Source organism: Tinamus guttatus, unplaced genomic scaffold (assembly GCF_059628265.1).
Source record: "Tinamus guttatus ecotype Peru unplaced genomic scaffold, ASM5962826v1 Tinamus_guttatus_pri_ptg000043l, whole genome shotgun sequence".
Lineage (NCBI taxonomy): Eukaryota > Metazoa > Chordata > Aves > Tinamiformes > Tinamidae > Tinamus > Tinamus guttatus.
This window is the reverse complement of record NW_028288577.1, coordinates 594,259-603,009: the sequence shown is the minus strand read 5'-3', so window position 1 is coordinate 603,009 and position 8,751 is coordinate 594,259.

Sequence of the window (8,751 nt, the reverse complement as noted above, 5' to 3'; positions counted from 1 at the left end):
CGAGCTCCCGCGTCCAGACGTGACGCCGGGCGAGTTACCCGGCAACCAAAGCAAGCGGCGCCGGTGCCCGAGCTCCGCGTTTCACCTTGAGACGCCCAAGCGCGCGGTAATTACACTGATAGCCAGCCCAGATGTTTGGGTTTGCATTTGTGGGCTTTCACCCTCTAAGAGCAATTATGCTGTGCACCTGAGGTGCCACTGAATGTGAAATATTTTGGTTTGTAATAAAACCAAAGTGATTTGAAACAGTTTTGAATTTGTAGTCGTGGGCTTCGACTGTAAAGATCACGAAGCTGCCTGTATCCGTATCCACCAGCTTCTCCTAAGGGGAGGGAAGAGAGGGACAGCTGTTTGGATGCAACCTCTGCACTGCTTAGGGAATGTTGCTATTTAAACAAAAGCAGCAGCAGCAAATGACACATTGAAGATTCACCTAAGGCCTGAAGGAGCAGGGACCGCACAGGCTGGAAGTGCCGAGGAAGGGACAATCATTCTGCACAGTAGTAGAAAAGGGACAGAGTAAGCTGCAAATCCTTGGGAACGTTCCCTTAGCCGCCTAGGAGGAAAAGCAGGACGGTTTTCCTTGCTGAGGCAAGCGGAAGCGCAGAGGCAGCGGGAAGCGGCCGGGCAGGTTCCCCTCGCGGGGCAGAACGGGTTTTTCTGCCCTGGCAGGTCGGGGCAGCAGCCGGGGCCGCTGCCTCGTGGCGCTGCCGGTGCCGCCGCTTTCCAGGCTCTCCTCGGCACGCGGCCGGGCCGGCCCAGGGCTGCGCCGGGGGAGCCTCTGCCAAAGAGCTCCAAGCACCAAGACAGGCCCAGATGAGCAAAACGCTCGTGAGGCGCCCGGGACGGGGCTGAACACGGGGCACTTTCTGCAGGAGGCTCCGCCAGGGCGCGAGGGGGAAGCCAGCACCAGGTCCCCGTCCCTTCCGTCCACACAGACACCTCTCCAGCCCCTTTTCCAGCCTGTTGGGCAGGCGGTGGGACCGCGAGCTCCTGCCGCCTTCCTTGGAGGCACCCGCCATGCGGAGAGAGACAACCTCAAAGCAACCGGCCGCGGATTTCCTGCAATAACAGCAGGCCCTGCCTGTCATTCCCGAGACCCTCGCCGGTATCCGGCTTCGCCCCGGCCCCTGTGCTGGGAGCAGCGCTGCCGCAGGAGGGAATACCAGAGAAGCAAGGGGAAAAGCTCACGCGGGGCTGCCACGCGCCCGGCACACGCGGCTCCGGCGCTCGGCTGAGGGCTCCACTTGCCCTAATTAGAGACCCAGGTGAACACGAAAGATGAAACAGGGCGCGAGGCTGGGCAAGACGGGAAGGCGGCTGGTTTGGGGTAACCGCCTCTGCGGGCACCTGCAGGACTAATTATGCCCGGGCAGCGCAGCCGGCTGCGGTGTCTCATCCCGGCATGTTCTTAGTCACCCCTAATAGCCGCCCTACGAGCCGCGTTCAGCAGGTCGGGTTATTTTCCTGTCATTAAAGCATCACCACGTCGGTTTGGTTTGTTTTCCAGCTGCCGGCGCGCTGGCAGCGAGTGCCCTTTGCTGGCTCAGACCCACGGGGCCGGGGACTCAGCCCAAGGCCCATGGAGTCAGCAGGAGCCCCAGTCTCAGTGCCCGCTCCAATCCCAGCCAAGTGGGGCCGGGAATCCCAAGCCGCCTCCTTTGGAGCCGGGTGCGGTGGCTCCAGAGCAAGGGCTGCCCTGCGCCAGGGAATCGGCACCCCGGCCAGCTCAGTGGAAACAAAAAAAGGAGAAGTCCAAGAGCTGGAGGAGGCCGCACAGTAATTCCCTTGGCTCTTCCAGCAAACTGGTTCGGCAACCTTCCGGGAAGGAAGGCCGGGATGCAGGAGCATCGTGAAGCACACGGAGCGCAGCTGCGCTTCCCCCCGTCCAGAGCTCCCGCTCACCCAGCGGACGCAGGGTCCTTCGTGCAGGAGCCGCGCTGGCTCCCGCAGGGAATCACGGACCCAGCTGTGCCCCACGCTGCCCTGGGCGCTCTCGCCTTCTCCGGAGCCGCCTATGAGACCTGCACTGGCCCCGGCTGAATCACACACAGCGGCCTCGGGCTTTGCCTTCCCCTCCTACACTGAGTCCCCAGGTGCCGCATGAAACCCCCTCTGCTCCTGCGGCACCGGGCGGGATGAGCAGCCCAAGGACAGGCCACAGCACCCTGGAACAGGGGACACGAGGGCCGCAATGGGAGGCACACGGAGCCCCGGGCACCACGGGCGCTCCGGCAGGGTAAACGCTCGCGTTGCCATGGAAACTGGCGAGGAGCCGCTCCGGGCGGATGCCGGCACTCGCGGAGCCCCGGGCCGCGGCCCGTGTGACAGGGAGACACCCGCGATTGAGCTCATCACCCCAGCGAGCAGCTAATGCCCTCAGTGCCCTCGTGGGCCAGGCCCGCCCTCGGCACGCGCTCGCCCCGGGCATGGGCACAGCGCAGCCTCCGCCGCCCTCAGCCTCTGCCAACCGCCAGGTCCTTCCCATGGAAGGGACAAACCGCCCCAAGCGCATCCCGAGGGGACGAGGCCGTCCCCAAACTCGGCCCAGTGCAGCAGGGGCTGCGTGGGCATCCCGGGAAGGCCGCGGTGCCGGCGCCTCTGCTGCGCTCCGGGGAAGCCTCCCTAGGCCTGTCCGAGAACGTCTGTCCTGGTCAAGACCCGAGGACGAGGCCACACGAGGGACGCGGCCGCTCGCTGGGGCTGAGCGCCCTGCCGAGCCCCGGGGGACCCCTCAGGCTCTCCTCACCCCCTCCTGCCTAGTGCCCATATCCCTGTTTGTCCCGGGATGGCTCCGACAGCCTCCAGCCACGGAGCCATTGCCCACATCCTGCATGACACCCCGGAGATAGAGCCGGTCCCTCAGCTTCTCCAGAGATGTGAGACCTTCTCATCCCAGAGGCATCCCTAGGGGAAAACACCTCAACCTCCAGGTGTGTCACGGGCAGCCAGGACTGCTCCTGAAGACGAGCTGTGCCCTCCTCCTCGGATGTTCCCGGGCAAGGGAGCAAAACCCAACCTTGGGAATGGCCGGGATGAGCAAAGGGGGCCGAAATCACCCATCGCACGGACACATTTCTATATGCAGAGGTGTTGTCATTGGGGGAAGGCAGCAGCTCACATCTGCAGCATGAGCAGAGCGCACTGGGAGCTTGCAGAAAAAAGATCCTTACATTTTCATTTCTTGGCCTTTTGAGGCTTTAATTTGTCTATTTTTGTTCCTCGCCCACCTCCGTGCTGAATGTGCCGAGCAGCTTCGCCGGCAAGGCAGGGTTTTAAGGAAGAGCGGTGGCTGTTACAGAGCGGAGCAGCTCTGGGGAAAGCAGCCTCTGGAGCAAGGAGCAGCCTCGGAGCCGTCCCCAGCCTCCAGCACCATCTGGGCTGCTGAGTCACAAAACCTACCCAGGCGCCAGCGGAGCCAGAGGGCTCCGCCGCAGGGGGAGCTTCCTATTAGAGATCCTGCTATTTTGGTCCAAACGTGTGACAACCAAAAATACCCCGAGCGGATGGGAGCTGCGGAGGCACCGGCACGAAGGGGTTAAAGCGGAGGCTCCTCTACGCCTGCCTCCTCCTGCGCGGAGGCCGGGGCGGCCTGATGTCACCAGAGCCGTGTGACATGGTGGCCGTGGGGACAGCGGTGCCGGGGCGAGCCCGTGGGTCCCACATGCAGCCCCGCTCTCCCCTGCGCGGTGTTTGTCTCGGCAGCGTGTGCTGGGGGCTCTGTGGCATGGGGACAGCCAGCACCGTGGGGGCACAGCCACCCCGTCCCCATCCCTGCGGGGCGGCGGGAGCAGCGGAGCAGCCCTCGCCTGGCCGAGGCGCGGGATGAGCCTCTCCCATGGGAGCTGCCCATGGCTCCCCCTGCAACCTCCTCTCAGCTGGGAGGTGACAGGGAGGTGACACACGGGGCAGGCCCCTCCTGCGGGGCACCCACCCCAGCTCCATGGGGCACCACGTCCCCCTCTCCACAGGGCCCCCTTCTTGTCCCTACACAGACCCACAACCGCGTCCCCCTCTCGACCCATCACGTCCTCTCGCTGGGACACCCACATCTCCACACGGCCCCCTGGGGCACCCACCTCACCCCCCACCCCCAGCGTGTCCCCTCGCCACCCCACGACCCTCCCCACGGAGCCGCCGCCGGGTCCCCACACAGACCCCCCCGCACCCATCCCGGGACCCCACTGCGGGGGTGGCGGGGCCACCTCGCGCCACGCGAGCCCGCCCCCCACGCGGGACACCCCCCCCCCCGCGCCGCGCGGCGCCTTTAAGGGCGGGCCGGGCGCCAGGCGCCCCCGCCCGCGGGCCGCGGCGTCGCCTGGTAACGGCGCCCGGCGGGAGGGCGGGCAGGGGCGGCCCCGGCAGCGCCGCGATCAGGTGGCCGCGGCGCCCAGACGCTGCCCGGCTCCCGCCGCGGGCATAAAAGTGCTGCGGCCGCCGCCGCCGCCCGGGCACGGCGCGGAGGGAGCGCGAGCGGCCGCGGAGCCATGGTGAGAGCCGCGGCGCGGGGCGGCGGGGCCCGGAGCGCGGGGGAGGCGGCGGGAGCGGGACGAGGCCGCCGGCCCCGGGACCAGCCCCCGACATCTGCTCGTTGGGTTGCGCCGGGAGAGAGGCGGCCCCGGGGATGGGGCTCCCCGCGGCACCCGGCGCGGTGGTGGCGGGCGCGAGGCCGCGGCTCGGCCCCGAGCGGCGCTGGGGACGGGCCGGGTCCCCAGCGGCGTGGCCGCCCCTTCCAGCGCCGTGAGCGTGGCCACGCGTGCCCCTCTCCCGTGGCAGGCGGGGTCATCCACGCGTGCCCCTCTCCCGTGGCAGGCGGGGGGTATCGGGATCACCGCATACAGCAGCGGCTAAGCGCTGTTCTGGCTTAGGACGAGCAGGGAGCATTCCTGCCCCGGGCCTGGCCCCCACCTCCGGGCACGCCGGCATTCCCGGCGGGCTCGCCGCTCGCTCCTAGCGCTCCGGGAGCGATTCCCAGCGACACGGGCCTGACCCTCCGGTCCGGGGCGCGGGCGCCAGCTCCCAACCTGCTGCCATGGCCCAGCCCAGCGACCCTGCTCCACACCAGGGAGGCGGCGACAGCGGCGGTGCCTTCTAACCGATTTCTGCGTGGAAGCAGTGAAAATAGCTCTGCACGCCCTTCCCGCTGCCGAGGGCCTGGTGCGAGGGCCATGCTCATCCCCTGCGGAAAGCCAGGAGAAATCCCAGGGATTTCATCCAAGCTGTCTCAACTCCAAGGGATCTGCTCCTGCCTCTGGCACTGCTTCCTCCTGGATCACAGCAATACTCTCAGTATTGCTGCCTTGAACTCAATAGCTGTTTCCAGTTGACACCTCAGAACTGGAAAGGCTGGAGAGTTTATGCCATTTTAGTGTTCAAAAATGCAGAAAAGCATCTTCTGGCTTAATCAGTTTTGGGAAGACTAAGAGAAAATGGAAGCCAATATGAGAGCAAGAGAGAGCCTAAGAAAGCCACAGACCGAGACTCCTGGTTTGAGAAACTACAGCAGGGTTGTGCCAGGAAAGCAGGCGTATCCCGTATTTGGGGATACGGGTAGGAGTTGGGATGGAGGAGGAAAGGCGCTGGAATAGTAGCTCTGGCTGAGGTCATTGCAGGCACAGCAGAAGCCTTCCAGGCTTCCCACCTCCATCCTGGGCCCAAGGAGCAGAAACAGCCGCCCCTTCCTTCCTGCTGCCAGGTTGGTTTTCCCTAGTGGGTGGCATTTGTGTCTCGACTCGTAGCGGGCAAGCATCTCCCAACGCAGATAGGCACCCTCGCTGCATGCCCACCGATGTGTCACTCGGCAAGACGCGCTGAGCGCCTGCAAGGCCAGCAGGAACACCAGCATCTCACGGATAGGGCCCTGGCGTCCGGGAAGAGCCGAGCAGCGTCCCGCTCGCAACCCCAGGAATGAAGCCTAAAGCAGCAGCCCAACGCCCTGCGCGCCGTCCCCGGCGCCAGGGCCCTGCCGAGGTCCCGCTCCTGGCAGGGCGGCTCGCGGGCCGCGCCAGGGAGTTGGGTTACGCGGCGCTGCTCAAAGGGCGCTTTGTGCAGGGGGCCGGGCACCCCGGGGCTTTGTCTGCGCCTTTGTGAAGGGGCCGCGGCCGAGCGCGGCGCTGCCGGGAGCGGAGGGAGCCCGAGCAGCAACCTGGGCCCCTGCTCGGGAAGGGAGCTGGAATCGCTCTGTCCGTTGAACGGAGACTCCCCGTGCCAATGCGAGTTTAGGATGTCCCGAGCGCGCCGGGAGGGCCCCTGGGCTGCTTACAGGGGAAGCATTTGCTGCTGCCTGTAAACCTCATTTCCAACTAATTGATTAAAATTGGCCTCCCTTCCTGTTACCCTAAGCAACCCCATCGATGTGCTCAGAGTGACCTCATTCCTTACAGCTGCTGCGGGCAGGAGGGTGCTGTGAACCAGCCTATTTCCAGCGCTGCTTCTTTCCGCTTTCGCTTCAGTTCCTGCTCTCTGCTCCTATTAGCCCATCCCAAAGCCCCGCGGGGCCTCGCAGCCCCCGGAGCTCCGAGCCCCGGGTGACAGGGCTGCACTGGGAGCACACACCAGTCTGCAGAGCCCCTGGAAGCGACCAGGCAGTTTCCAGGAGGATCGCAGGGAATTTGCGGGTGCCTTTGAGTTTATGGCCACTGGTGTGGGCTGCAGGAGCAGGGCCCATCTCTGTCACCTACGCACGAGCAGAGCCACCCTCTGCCTCATCCCTGAAGCTCTGGTCCCCGACAGACACTAAGGGGCTAGTTCTCCACGCTCCGCTCACCTAATAGGGAAGAGACCTTATCAGCTCCGGCAGGACAGGGCATGTCCCCAGGAAAAACAAGGCTCCATTTGCAGCACTCCAGGAAACAGAGCACATGGTGGGCCCTCTCCATGGAGCAGGGCCAGGACCTTCCCCAAGCACGGATGGAGCTTGTCCATGTTCCACCTGCGCCCAGGTACTGCACCCGGGTAAATCCTGGCACTTCAGACCAAGCTGCCCCTCGCTTTGAGGGCAGCAAGTTCAGATGCAGCCCCTGGTCTCCAGTGGCTGCAGGAGTGACAGTGCTCACCAGTGCTGCTGCTGCCACTCCAGAGCATTTGCTGCATCTCGCCCGTGTTTAACAAGGTGCAGCTGGCCCTGCAGGCCAGCGCGGTGCCACCCCGCTGCTCTCCAGCTACCGACACGCAGAGCGCAGCGTGGCAGCGCAGGAGAGCGGGCCAGCAGCCCCCGAACAACAGACTCTGCCTGGGAGAAAAACCTTCCTTGCATGAAATGTGTGCGCCGTTCGCAGAGCGAGGCTGCTCCCCAGAGCAGCGGCCGTGTCACTTGAGCTACCAGCATGCGCCAGGCGGTACCCGCTGCTGCTCCCTGCCGTCACACGGTGCCCGGGGTGTCCCCGGGCTCTGTCACAGCTGCCGAGCGAGGGAGCAGCCTCACTGCTTGCGCGGAGCCACAGCCCCACAAGGCAGCAGAGAGCAGCGACAGCCCCGCGCGGGCCCTTCCGAAGCCTCCCTGCCCCACGGGACAGCGCGGCCGCACGTGCCCAGCTGGATGAGCCCGGGAGCTTTAGCCAGGCGCTGCCCTGCCTCCTCCTGCCCCATCTCCAGTCCCATCTGGCTCCCTCTCCCCTGGGCGCTCCGAGCGGGAGCCCGCGGCACCGGACATACCTGCTGCCTTCGCTCAGCAGCGCGGTGGCTTTGGGAGGCATAGCCGGGCCATGAGGCACTGCTAGGCATTCAGGAGCTCCCCAGCTCATCATTAGGCTGCTTTGGAAGGTGCCCGCAGCCGTTAGCACATGACCCATGCTCTGAGGCAGCCTGGGCGCGTCGCGCTCCTGTCCTCGTCCCAGCGGCACAGCCGGAGCCCCGGCTCACTCCCGGCCTGGCCACGGGGCCAGGCGAGCTGGGCGAGGAGCCGGGACTGCGGCGCCCCGGCGCCCGCGCTGGCTTCATCGGGGCTCAGCAGCGCAGGGAGCTGGCGCAGCCCGCGGGAGCAGCCCGAGCTGCGGGTGCGCGGAGGAGGCAGCGGCGCAGGAGGGAAGGGACGCACGTGCTGCCACATCAGCCAGGGCGAGCGGCGTCACCGAGCAGCCGCGCACCTCCTGCGGCCCATGGTGGATGTCCTCGTGCAGGGAGCCGGGCCTGCCGGACACCGACCCCAGCCAGCACGCTGCCCCTTGGGGAGAGGCCGCCCTGGCACCGCTCCGAGCGTTGGGAGACGCAGGAAGCCCGTGATTTCAACACATCCCTCAGCTCTGCAGAGGGAACCGGCACTGCTGTAAACACCCAGGCCAGGCTGGAGGCCCTGAGCCTCCTCTGAGCTCCCCGGGACTCGGTACAAGCAATGCCTGACCCCGAGAGCGGCTGCAGTTTGTGCTTCCTGCTGAAATTTAAGGGTTTTAATGCCGTTCAGCAAGACCATTTCTGTAGCAATTTGCTCACAGCCCGGCTACAAGGAGCCCTGAGCAGGCTCATTCACTCAGTGCCTGCAATATTGACTCTTCTCCTTCCTGCAGCATCAGAGAACATTTGTCATCTCCAAAATGAATAACTTCACCTCTCCTGGGAGAGGGAAGGTTTGCCTCAGTACTGATGTCTCCTACACCCAGCCCACGAGCCTGCTCCGAGTCCCAGGGGATGCTCTGGGAGAGGAGCCGGGGGCTTCGCTTTCCTCGCCGTTCCGGGCAGCGCTTCCCGTGGGCTGCCCTGGCCTCGGCCAGACCCTGATCCTCATTCTGTGCAATCCAACGCCCCGAGTCCAACTAC